The sequence below is a fragment of the Vicugna pacos genome, chromosome 12, assembly GCF_048564905.1.
Source record: "Vicugna pacos chromosome 12, VicPac4, whole genome shotgun sequence".
Classification (NCBI taxonomy): domain Eukaryota; kingdom Metazoa; phylum Chordata; class Mammalia; order Artiodactyla; family Camelidae; genus Vicugna; species Vicugna pacos.
Window position 1 is genome coordinate 33,590,339 of NC_132998.1, and position 12,574 is coordinate 33,602,912.

At 38.2% G+C, this 12,574-nt stretch overlaps 1 long non-coding RNA gene across 7 annotated transcripts in view; it reads right to left on the reverse strand.

The window, feature by feature from the left end:
• The window catches only part of LOC107034552 (uncharacterized), a 91,110-nt gene that overhangs the window by 49,883 nt on the left and 28,653 nt on the right, over positions 1-12,574 (reverse strand). For 6 of the 7 annotated variants that reach the window (XR_012078495.1, XR_012078496.1, XR_012078499.1 and 3 more), the window contains exon 7: positions 8,778-8,910. The exons of the other annotated variant lie outside the window; for it this stretch is intronic. This is a non-coding gene — a long non-coding RNA (uncharacterized lncRNA). The remainder of the gene's footprint in view (positions 1-8,777; positions 8,911-12,574) is intronic. 7 annotated transcript variants of the gene reach the window in all.

The window sequence follows — 12,574 nt, forward strand, 5'->3', positions numbered from 1 at the left end:
TGTGGCTCTAAGATATAAAGTGACATATTTGGATTTAAGTGGTTAAGAGCAGAATCAGGCCAGCAAGTTCGGTATATAGTCCACTTTGTCACATCCCAGATGATGTTTTAATGAAAAAGCTTTTTATACATAAAGGCAGACTTCAACAAATTTCTGTGACAGTCAATTAAAGGTTTGACTTAAGGTGCCAACAGAAGAGAGGAAATCTAGTATCAGCTGTACGCCTACAATGGAATCTTTACAAATAAATGTACAATTATCCCTTCTCAAAGGTTTATCTTTGTTATCCCTTACAAACTAGAAGTGAGAATGCAAGCAACTACAAAGGTAGTTGTTGAGACAAAGTAATGATGGTCTCCCTGGTTAAAATCCTACTCAAAGGATGAACTTTCTGGGAACTCATTTTATTGCAAAGATTCAGGAAAACTAACTAAGCCGATGAATATAGGTTTCCGCCACGATGCTGCCTTACACAATGATGAATCTATAAAGAAGACATGCTGATTCCTGTCTAAATATTTGTCTTCTTTCAAAGCTGACTTAGAATAAATTAAGTCTTTTTGCCTAAACCTCCAAGATTGGAGTAAAAATAAAAGCAATGTTATTAATCTTGATTATTTAACCTCCCCCACCCTACAGAACTATAGTACCACTTTCAGACTTGTATATTTGTACCAACTGTCCTTCTGTTGTACCCCTGGATCCATTTCTGACTCAGAGTAATTTAATTAATAGCTCTTCTCTATTCCTGCTCCAAAGCTATTCCATGATGCTGAAAAAACTTATACCACTGGGCAGACTGATGCGACTACAAAGGGGTGACTTCAGAAACTCTTTCACTTACAACTGCTCATCTCTCTGTCCTAGTCCTCAAGCAGCTGTTACAAATCTTTACTACTCTTCTTCTCTTGTCAACTGTCATTTAACTATCTGGCTTCCTACTTCCTAAAGCATAAAAGAGCAAAAGAGGTAGAAACCTGTTTATTTTACCATTTGACAATTGTCTTTAGTTTCTTTCCTCCTCTCTTGGAGGAGAAAGGTACCCATTTTTCTTTCCAAGGTCCCTCTTCCAGGTGGATTGTATCCTCTCCCATTGCCCCTACAAGTTGTGCCATTAGGTAATCTGTTTCCCTTTTGTTACAAATATCTTTCTCCAAGACTGTTCTCAACTTTGCTTTCTCAAAAGCCTTCCTTCGATCCTACCACAACTTGCAGCTACCATTCTATTCCCCTCTTTTCCTTCAACACCAAATGTGTGGAAAATGTAGGCTGCCTGCCATTACCGACTCAGCTTCCTCAAGTAGAATTCATTATTCCACCTACTGTAATGTGGCTTACATTCTCCCAACTCAGTCTTCCTGGTATGACCATAAACTCCCTTATTTCTAACCAAAAACTGAGGCTTAATCTTCATACTCCTTGGCAGTTTAGTGAAATCTGGCACCAAAAGGACTCCCTTCTGCTCAAAATCCATTCTTCCCTAAGTCTTCCCTTGCTTCATTCTGTCTCCCTTGACAGACTCTTCCACTCTACTCACATTTTTAATGTGAGCCAGTTTGCTAAGTTTCCATCCCCGGTACTCTTCAATGCTTTCATTCAATCTCCTAGATTGGAGGTTATAGAGGAAGTACTCTATCGCTACATAAAAAAACTCTACCTCCTCAGGTCAACAAACACTCACTTGCCTCAAAAAGTTAGAAATAAGAATGAGTTGCAACTCTTTTGAGTTCCACATCCACATTACTATCTCTGGAGATGTCTACTAGGATTTCTTGCAAGTATTTCAAATTTGATGCTTATTTCCCTCCCCATCCCCAGTAAATTATCCTACTTCCAATGTTAACCATAATGGCACTGTCATCCATTACAGTCTTCTAAACCAGAACATTCAGTGTCATCCTTAACAGTTCCCTCTCTCTGTCTCTTCACATTCAATTGGTCACTAACATTTATCTGTACTAACCCAGAAACATTTATTGAATCTAGCCTTTCTTCCATCTCATCAGCTCCTTATTATTTCAGGTAGGGGCTAGAGAATTATAAAATCTTCCTTGTTTTCCCCTCTTTTTTCTCCTTTTAGCATATATTATGTATATTTTTTGATGATTGGCAGAGTTAACCATCTTAAAAAATAACAACTAAACATTTCAAATCACAAGCCTGTTTAAAAACCAAAAATGCAATTATATACCTTGGTTGACTATTTTCTACAAGATTAAAAATTCAGATTCCTTTCCTTTGCATTCAAAGCTCGTTGCCATCTGGCCTTGTCACATCTTTCTAATTCACTGTTTACCTTTCTTTCTTCACATGTGCATGTACTCCAAGTTTCACCATATTGTGGGGTACCTTTGTGGGTGTTGTTTTCACACCTGCAGAGAATGACCTACCCCTATGTCTTCATTCTGCATGTTTCTGTAAACAGCTTGAATTTCATCCTTTTAGATGAAACCTTTCCCAGTTACCCCATAGAGACACTGAAACCAAGTAAATCTTCTCTGATTCCTTGTGTGGCAATTTATCCACTTTCCAGTCATCTTGACTTGACAATGAGGTCCTTTAGGACAGAGAATTTATCTTGCCCATCTCTGTATCTCCAGAGCCTAGCAGAGTGCCTGGGACATATGAAGTAGCCAGTAAAGTCACATTGATAAACATTTTTGAAACATACATGTTTTTTACATTAATCACTGAAAATTTAAGGTGGGAATTCAGATAGGAAAAGAAACTCACCATTTTTAATTTCAGTATGTCTATCATGTTAAACACAAGGATTACTTTTACAAATTAGTTAAATAGGTCATAAAGACAGCAGATTTTTAAACCATTTTATAAATTTCATTTATAGGATAAATTTGGACAGTTAAGATTGCTTGATAACTAACACATTCCTGTCAACTATATTATAACATAAAATCTTATGTGGTCATATAAGTTTATATTTTTCAGTCTACCTATCGAATTGTTATATATTGAGACTATAATGTACCATTAAATGCACTCACAATAGAAATCAATAAATATTTTAAATGGTTCACACACTCATGTAGTAAGTGTATTAAATAATAAAATAATTTAAATCAAAATTATCCTCTTGGCAATGTATAAGAAAATAAACTGCTTTTCAGGTACCTTTCCATCCTATCTGAAAATTTACAAATCAAATTTTAAATTGTTTTTGGCAATAAGAATTATATAAGTAGAAGCTTCCTTAAATTCATTTTAAACACTGTCATTAAATCCAGCTCTGAAGTGTTTCTTTATATTATATTCAGATCCCTAGAAGAATAAGAACAAAAGTGATCTTAGTAAAACAGAAGCCACCTGTGTATTTTCCACCCCGTTATCAAAATGCAACAGCAACCATGTATATTTTATGAGGTGATGGATAAGAAAAATGAAAGAGTTGATAATGCATGGCCTTGTCACCATATTATTTACGGTTTTCATGAACGAAACCCTTTGCAATTCACAGTAAGAAGCTTGAAGTACTCACGACTGCAGAAAACCAGGGTTACTCTCAGTTTCCATGCAAACCTTTTTAGTCTTTGTTGTCAGGTCCAAATATCTGACAGACAAAGTCCAACTTCAGCCTATGCAGCTGTCAAATTTTCTTCACACTTTTGACAAAACCCAAATTCTTTGCAAGCAGTCATTCGAGATTTGCATTCACCACTGATTACCTAGGCATTCTTAGAACTATTTCCATGCTCACCTGCGATTCTATAAGCATAATAATAGGAGTTAAATATTAATATTTTTCTAATTGCTTTGTAAGTACCTTCAGGGAAACCATTACATTGATTTTGCCTTAGACACCTCTAAATAATTTGCACAGATCTGACAACTAAATTTCACTTATTTCAAAGTATGAATCCCAGAGCAAAAATGAGAACCTAGTAATTTCTAATTAAAATCTTTCATAAAGCAACAACAACAAGGTGAAATAAAAGTGAACATAACATGAAGATTAAAATGAGAGGCTCTCAAACAGGGGTGACCAAGCTTTCCAGGAAGGTAATCCTTCTTATATTACTTCCTTTACCATTTCCTTCTCTAATCATAGCAAGTACGTCCTAGAGTCATTTGCCATGCTTCCAATAAGAAGAACCCAGTATAGCAATAAGTGAAAAGAAATCACTCATTTCCCCTACCTCATATCCTGGATATAAAACAAACTGAAGTCTGAAACCATATGTATTAGGATATCCAAGATATGGTGAAAGTAAGTATAAAAATAAATGTAAGTGACCACTTTTAACAAATGTAATTTTGTCTAAGAACATTTTCTTCATGTTTCTAAAAAGACATACAATCCTCAAAGTCCTCCTTTACTGGGAATGCAAAGGCCAAAAATAAAAGCTTTTGGTTTTATGCTATCACACCCATTACACATACAGGGTTTTGGTGCTATCAACACTTTTAGAGCAGTATTTTAATGTTGTAATGAAAATGTTAATATAAAATAAGAAGTATGTTTTAGGAAAGGTAGTCATTAAAGTTTGGACTAAACCTAGTCATTAAAGTGTGTGTGTCTGCACATTCTTAATTGGGTATTTACATCTACTTTCAGTTAGTTTGAGATTTAATATAGTTTAATAAGACAGGACCATAATAATAAATGATTAACAAGGTCCACATTTCTTGTTCAGCTTAAGAAAACTTCTCGAAGTGCATTAAAAAATAACTACAAGCACTGCCATTGCGTATTTGTGGTTCTAAAGATCTCTGAGAGCTGATAGCCAATAAAATGGATTCAGAAGGCTCAATGTGTACAGAAAAAAGCACAGAACTGGCTCTTAGAAAGATGTAGAGAATAAAGAGGAGAACACAAAGAAGGGATGAGTGAAGAAGACAAAGCAAGAGAAAGCAGATGTGGAGTTTGATGTATGTGATGGGAACTACCCAAAGTTCTTGAGCAAGGGAGTGACATGTTCCATAAAGAACTCAGCAGATATGACTCTGAAGCCTGCAGTGGGTTTTGGAGAAGGGAAAAAAAAGGTGAAAGAGTAAGCAAAACTGTCCTAGCGGTCTAGTGACAAGGAAGACTGCCGCTCGCATCATTCAGTATTCTAGCCTAGTGTCCTCTCTTAATGCACCAAAGAATTTGGCTCGCTTGTGTGTCCTTGACATTAATTTCAAGTGATAAGGTACATATTTACTCTCCCTTAGTCATCTGAACCTGATGTCACAGTTCATAGGTCAGTTTTCACAGTTCGTGTGTGTGTGTGTTGGAGGGAGGAGCATTGTTTCCCACTGACCCACACACATAGTGCCATTGTTGAATATAGGGACTAGCACCAACTAGCTTCACATAAACATCTGAATTTCCAACTTTATAATTAGAAGATCTTTAAAAATGTAGAAGTTAAAATGAGAAGACCTGGTATTTCTATATCTATATTTTTATATGACAACACATTGTCTTGATTTTCAGGCAGGGCATGCCTTTTCCATTTTGCCACAGTCCCCACTATTCTGTATTGCAGCCCTGACTGAGCTCCCTTCACTATTAATATGAAGGGCTGGCTCATTTGCATATACAATCTCAGATCTAGATCTCCCAAAATGGATTTATATTTTGAAATTTTCCCCAAAGTTTCCCTTGCCATGTAAAGTACTGATAAACAAAATCTATCACCGTATATGCTTCATTGCTTACAAATAACTTTCATATATTGATGCGATCCACACAGGTATCCCATGAGCTAAGCAAGGTATGCATCATTTCCACCATTTTACAGATGAGAGAAAAGAAGTTGTGAGAGACCGAGAGACACACCTGAACTGACCCCAGGGAACTCGCTGAGCTGTCATTAGGTCTTAGATCTTTTGTCTTCTAGTGATTGATCTTCCCACTCCTCTAAGCTCCCAGGGCTGTCTTACAATTTTATATTCTGGGATTTAGCCAATAGGTCTACCCTATTATGAAATGCATTCCTATCTCTCACATTTGCTCAACACTTTTTCCCCACTCTCCATCCTACCCCTGAACTCCAAATTCCATCCAGTCTCAGCCTCTATTCACAGCTGGCTAGCTTCAACTCCCAGTGAAATCTCACTTGCTGAGGAAACTTTCTCAGAAACATCCCAGGACTTGGAGAGATCTCCTCTCCACTCACACCCATTGTATCCTCCACCCACCTTATTGTCACATGCTTAACCCTGGAGTATCTGTCTCCCTGTCTGGACCTTAAGTGCCACAGGAGAGGGAAGAATACTTTTTCATTCACTGCCATGTCTCAAATCTCTAGGAGAACCGTCTGGCACATGCAAAGGCGTGGTGCCAAGCTTTTGGTTTTGGTTTTAAAAATAGTGTTTTATCAGTCCAACTTAATAAATGAACAGTGACTGACACTTATCGAGCATTTTCTATCAACTTCTTCAAATGTTCAGATGTCTTTATTCATGGCAGAACGGCAGGATTCTGGATAGGGATAGAGTATGCATCTGTTAAAAATAGGACACTGGGATTTACTCTTGCCACTTTCTTGACATGTATCAGGATGTGCTACCCTCACACTTTAGCTGACATACTGCATCACAGCACTCCTTATCAATGACCCTTAAGTTCTGTGTGGTCTCACCCAATGTCTAGCTGTCAATCAAGCATTGTGAGATGGCCTATTTGGCTCACTTGGGCATTTTTCCCTGTTGTTCAGTATAATCTTCTCTCTTTGCTGGCCTTGTCTAAATTGCCAGTTAGCAGTGCATGGTCACAGCCTTTATTCTTTAAAGTGCTCAGTTATTTATTTTTAAGCACTACAGTTTTTTCCTGGAATTTAAAAAAAAATGTTAAAACATTCTCTAATTTCCTCACTGGTTTCTTACTCATTCTCTTTTTTAAAAACAAAAGCCTCCATTTTGTCAAGGCTACCATCGCTAAACTCGATTAAGTATGAACTTAGTTTTTAAAATTAAATGCTATCTTAGGCATGCCCTGTCTTATAGATCTTTGAGGCAAGGCTAAAGCCCTATTTAACAGTTAGGAACTCATTAACTACTAATGAATTTTATCACAGGCAGAGGAGGAAATAAAAACCATTAGCAGATGGTGAGTTTTTGAATCTAGAAGAAAGCTGCTGGCAATCAATATGGCAAAGACACTCAGTAAGGAGATACTGAAAGTGTAAACAAAATTTTGCTTTTAACCACTCTAACTTTTAGCTGTTGTCCAGACACAGGAATATGATGTGGAGAAGCACAGAAATAATACAAAATATTCCATAAAAACAGTAGTTCCACTAGGACACTTAATAAGAGTCTCAAAAAAATAGGCCACGAATGAAAAACACCCAAGGAAAGTCACACTGTGCAAAAATACTGATATGTGTTTACCAATATTAAATTTAAAACTCTTTTTTATTTTTCCAAATCTGGGCTGCGTGTCACTCATTTTGTGAAGCACTTCCTGACTCTATGGCCCCAGTTTGTCACTTCTCCTACATTCCTAGGCCTTATTTATTATAGCAAGTGCTACAATGCGCTAAATCTCTCCCTGCATCCCTGTGCCTCCCCATCAGGCTGGAAATTCTTTGAAGATGAAATCAAGTCTTCATAATCATGTCTCCAGGATCTAGGAATCTCCCACAGGACCTGGCACCTGTTGGGCACTCCATAAATGAATGATCAATGTATGAATGATGACAGCAAATCTGAGTAACATTAGGTTGCTTAAGCCATTGCTTAAGGACAAGAATGGAGGAGCCTCCTTTGAATTTCAATGTACTAAGGGGGCCAAAGTGATGGTCAGCAAAGGGCTCCATTATAAGGACACATAAAGAGCCTATCTTCTGCCACGATTTTTACCTCAACTGACTGCAGAGAATCAGTGACACAATATAACACAATGATTGATCTGAACAGATCCTCGAATCTAGCACCTCTTCCGTGCAGTTAGAGCCCGGTTAAGATTAACCATAACCAGCACTAGCACCGTGTAAACACAGCAAACCAAACAGCAGTCATGTGCTTGGAGAGGTGGGCCAGGAATCAGGCAAAAATTACACTTTGTCCTGAAATCTGGGATATAACGTTGCTAAATAAACATCAAAAATAGCAACTCACGTTTTCTGTTTATCACGCCTTTTCCCTCATCTATTTCCTGCAGACACTTCTACAGATGGATGTGGAGACAAGCACCTGCTGCAGACCCTGTTCTCCCCCAGGAAACATGTGTTCGCTGTTTCTCATGGCCATTCTGTTTTAAGACCTGCTTTCAGGAATGCCGAAAAAGGGACCACTGCTAAGCTAACTTGCTCTGCCCTACAAGAAGAAACAGGTGACAAGCATTTCTCTAGTCACTGTGGGAACTAACCAGAAATATTTGCTTTGTTGGCTTTGTTATCATACTTCTTTTAATTTCTTTAACCTACTTGGAGACAGCAGGAGAGAACATTAATTAATGAATACAACAATGAACCGGTCCTCTGGAAAGAAAGTGATTTACCTCCAATATTGTGCTATCTCTATTATATCAAATAAGCTAATTTACAGTGGTCTACATTTTTTGGTTATGTAGGTTACAAGAAGATAGGTATTCACGTAATAGCCATATTTCATACAAAATGAATTTTATTCCTGGGGGTATATTGTTAAGACATTCTATTTAACTGTGGTTAGAGAAAAGACACAAAAACTAAGGGCCATGACTTTTAACTTTAAACTGTGGTTTAGTATATTTCCAACCTGGCTATTATGCAAGGCCTCACGGGTAAATACTGAAATTAAATCTACAGCTACAAGACTTCTGTTAATGAGCGAGGAAGCTGCCTTACCTTTATATCCCGAAGGCCTCCAGCCGTGCTCCTCAAAGCACTGCCCGTGCATCCGTTGATGCTGGTGCAGGTGGTTTTGTTATCGGTCCACCATGACATAAGCCAGAAATTGCAAGCAAGCATTTGGAAGAACCTGTAGCAATGTGAGGGTAATTTTATGCTTGTTGAATCGAATAATAAAGAACTGGTTGTGTTTTATATGTCTTTTCTAATTTTATTTTGTCAGTAATTCAGTTTTATCCAACTTATGACAGTATTAATCCACATCGGATCATACCTTAAGAGGGAGAGAAAGGTCCTTTCTGAGAATGGGAGCCCTCTGAACGGCAGTGTTTCTAGTGTGTAGGGTAAGGCCGACCTGGATGGGAGTCCAGGTCTTCCACGTGGAGCCACTGGGACAAGTTTTTCAACCTGCCTCATGTGCAAAATGTACACAATGCTATTTATATCTCAGGACCTGTGGGAAAATCCAAAAGCACTGGCTATGGAGTCAGAGAGCCCTCAGTTTCCTCATTTATAAAATGAGTACAATAATACCAGTGCCACCAGGTTGTTGTAAGGACTAGACAACTGGGTCATGTCTGTAGCTCAGTGCCTACCTGGTGTCTACCCAGAACCCAATTAGCGGTTATTCTTATTGAAAGTGATTTTTTCACATAGCAGGTATTGATAAATATTAGCTATTCTCTTTTATCACTGATGTAGAGGATCTGGAAAAAATATTTTCCAGAATCATGGCCTCTGTCTAAACTTCGGAGTGACCTGGGAGTATCTCAGCCTGACCATGATGCATACAGATGTTCTAAAGAATGATCTGGATCCTTTGAGAAACAGTTTGTGGATCTCGCCCATTCATACAGGCCCCTTTTGTTTACCAGTGGACATCTCTCCTCTTCTAGCGTCATCTGAGAATTTCTCCCTGGGCTGTCTCTGCATTACATGGTATAATGCTAGCAGAAGGCAACTGACAGAATATCAGAAGAATGCACACAATAGCTATTTCAGGGAATAAGGAAAAATGTCAAAGAGAGAGAATCCCATCTCTTCTTCCACCAGTTACTAAGCATAATGTGTCTCTTCGTGCCCTCCCTTAAAAAAAAATTGCTTGAGGAGGTAGTCATAATGGGTGAAAAGGAAACCAAAAAGCTTCTACTCCACTTGTGAGTTTACAAAACACTGTCCTCTGATTCTTACAACACCACAGCAGAGCCCTCTCTTACCACTTCCCTGACCAACTGAAGCTGAGAAATGAAATGGTTTTCCAATCATATGTTACTGGTGAAGGCATACCCAGTCCTTCGAATCCCCAAATCTGTGTGTAGAAAATACAGGCAGAGTTATGTCAAAAAAAAAAGAAAAGAAGAATATTTCAGAAAAATGTCTCAGAATAACAGCTTGATGTGTGAAAAACTTAAATCATGAATACAGGCCTTTGTGAAAGAAATACAATGGACAACCGAGAATGAATATATGGATGGGATGTGGGTAGGAAAAAAATGGATGTATATCCCAAAATTTAAAAAGAGCATTAGGAAAGAATGTTCAAAAGACTACTGCTTGTGGTCTAAGGCGTAACTAGATTCAAAACCCACAGACATATATGAAAAAAAAAATAGAAAAGCTGACAAGACACTCCTAAATGGCCCAGGCTTTGAGAGAGGCAGCTTTTGAGGATGTCAAACAACCCCCAGGAGAGCCCCAGCGGGGCAGCAGAACTAACTTTACCCCAGCCCAGTTAACCGTTCCCACTCTGGGGAGATCTCCAGAAGGCAACGGAGAGATCACATCACCAAACAAATTTCTCCAGCTGTTGCTGGATGCCTGCAATCTCATCAGCTTGGTATTCCACCTTTGATAAGAGGTCAGTGACCTTTACAAGAGCAACACCTCAAATGTTCTCAGTCATCTAGACCTTTGAGTGGCTAAATTTCAGGTCCTTACTTGAAAGGCGGTTTTTCCCAGTAAAGGGAAGAAGAGAGGCAGGGTATTGGGTATTCAAAGGGAGCAAGGGGAGAATGCTCCTTCTCAATATAAGCTGGCAGTGCTGAGGGCGGATACTGCCTTTTCACAATTTTGCCTATGATTAGCCATCATTCTTTGAATTATGTAGAAAACTGCATATACAGGGTATGTGTGTATCTGCACTAATGTGCAATAAATAATAGTCATACCAAAGATCACTGCTAGGATTTATTGGCCTTTTACCACCTACCAAGCATTGTGCTTTACACTCATTATTCCATTTAATCTTTACATCAACCAAGTAGGGGTAGGTATGATTACTTTCCTCATTTTATAACTGAAGAAGCAAGTTTAGAAACTGTCCGTACAGCACAGCTAGTGAGTGGTAGAGCAGGAATTCAAACCAGTCAATTCAATTTCAGTTTAACTACTACCTTTGTATACTAAACTTAAGCTGCAGAGTTTACATTATAACACACAAACACATACACACAAATATCCAGACCCTGTAGCAAAGAAGACAGAGCCCCCTATTTATTGAATTTTTAATTTCTTTGGTTTAATATACACCAAGCACACAAACATTGGGGTAAGAAGGTAAAAACATGGCAGTTCATCTTTAGAAAAGGTGGGAAACAAGGAGGGAAAGTGTGAAAATGCAGGGAGACAAAGCTTTTAAGTGTGGAACCCTTGTCAAAGTAGAAATGGAAAACAAGAAATTTCTTTATCTCTGAAAAACAGGGAAAAGGTAACCTTCTTCAGCCAAAGACTCTAGCTATAGCCACGGCAACGTCGCTTTAGTCAAGCAGAGAAGTACATGGTAACTTTGAAATATTCTGAATGTTTTGATACTGAACCTTTCTTTAGAAAATAAACGGGTATCAGAGATTCTTCATGGACCCCCTCAAGGGACGTTTATAAGTAGAATATCTTTGCCAGTTTGAGGGCAAATTGGCTAAAGAATTTGTCTAGTGACTAAAATAGACGGGACCTCACACTCTTAAAAAGATTCCAGAAACAGTCATGGCGTGGACATCCACTGGCTTTTAATTATTCATGTATATATATTTATTTTGCTAACATTTCAAAGAAAAGTTATTTTAACTTTCCACTGTTCCCTCTGTCAACTTTTGATCCAGTCTGATGAGAAATAGCCATAGGATGGTCATAGAACACAAAACAAAATAAACTAGGTTATACTCCATGGTAAGAAGGTCTATGTAAAGACTCTACCTTCAGTGAAAGGAGAGGTTTCATAAAATTTATCTCAACAAAAGGCACATGTGCACTAGCTAAGGAATATTTTGATTTATTCATAAATGAGCTATGATATTATCACAATAGTTTTTAGCATCTCAGAGCTTTAGGCTTCCCACCTTAAATGTAATATTACATTTATCCTTCCTGGATGACTTTTGTATAGTGCCCTTAAGCTTCCTTAAAAACACATTAATATAAATGCAAACCGGCATTTTTCATCCCAATTTCACCACTTCCAAGGAAATCCCCTCCCAGGAGACAATTCCAATGCCAGCTGCTGCTCGGGGAGAAGGACTGATGTTTTCCCTCACTCTTCCAGCTCCCTAAGCTCTCCTCTACAAGGACCTGAGAAAAAGGCATCAACGTGGCTGAGCGACGGGTCCAAAGCGCAAGGATCAATATTGGGATGTGCGTTACGGTATTGGCTTGATTAATTGAGCCTCATAAAATATTTAAGAAGTTTATACTTACCACTTAGGAAGTAATAATCAAATTAACAGAACACACTGAAATCAATCCTCAAATCCTTGTTCCAACGGAAGCAACCAATAACACGTAAAATGGATGCTTGAGGA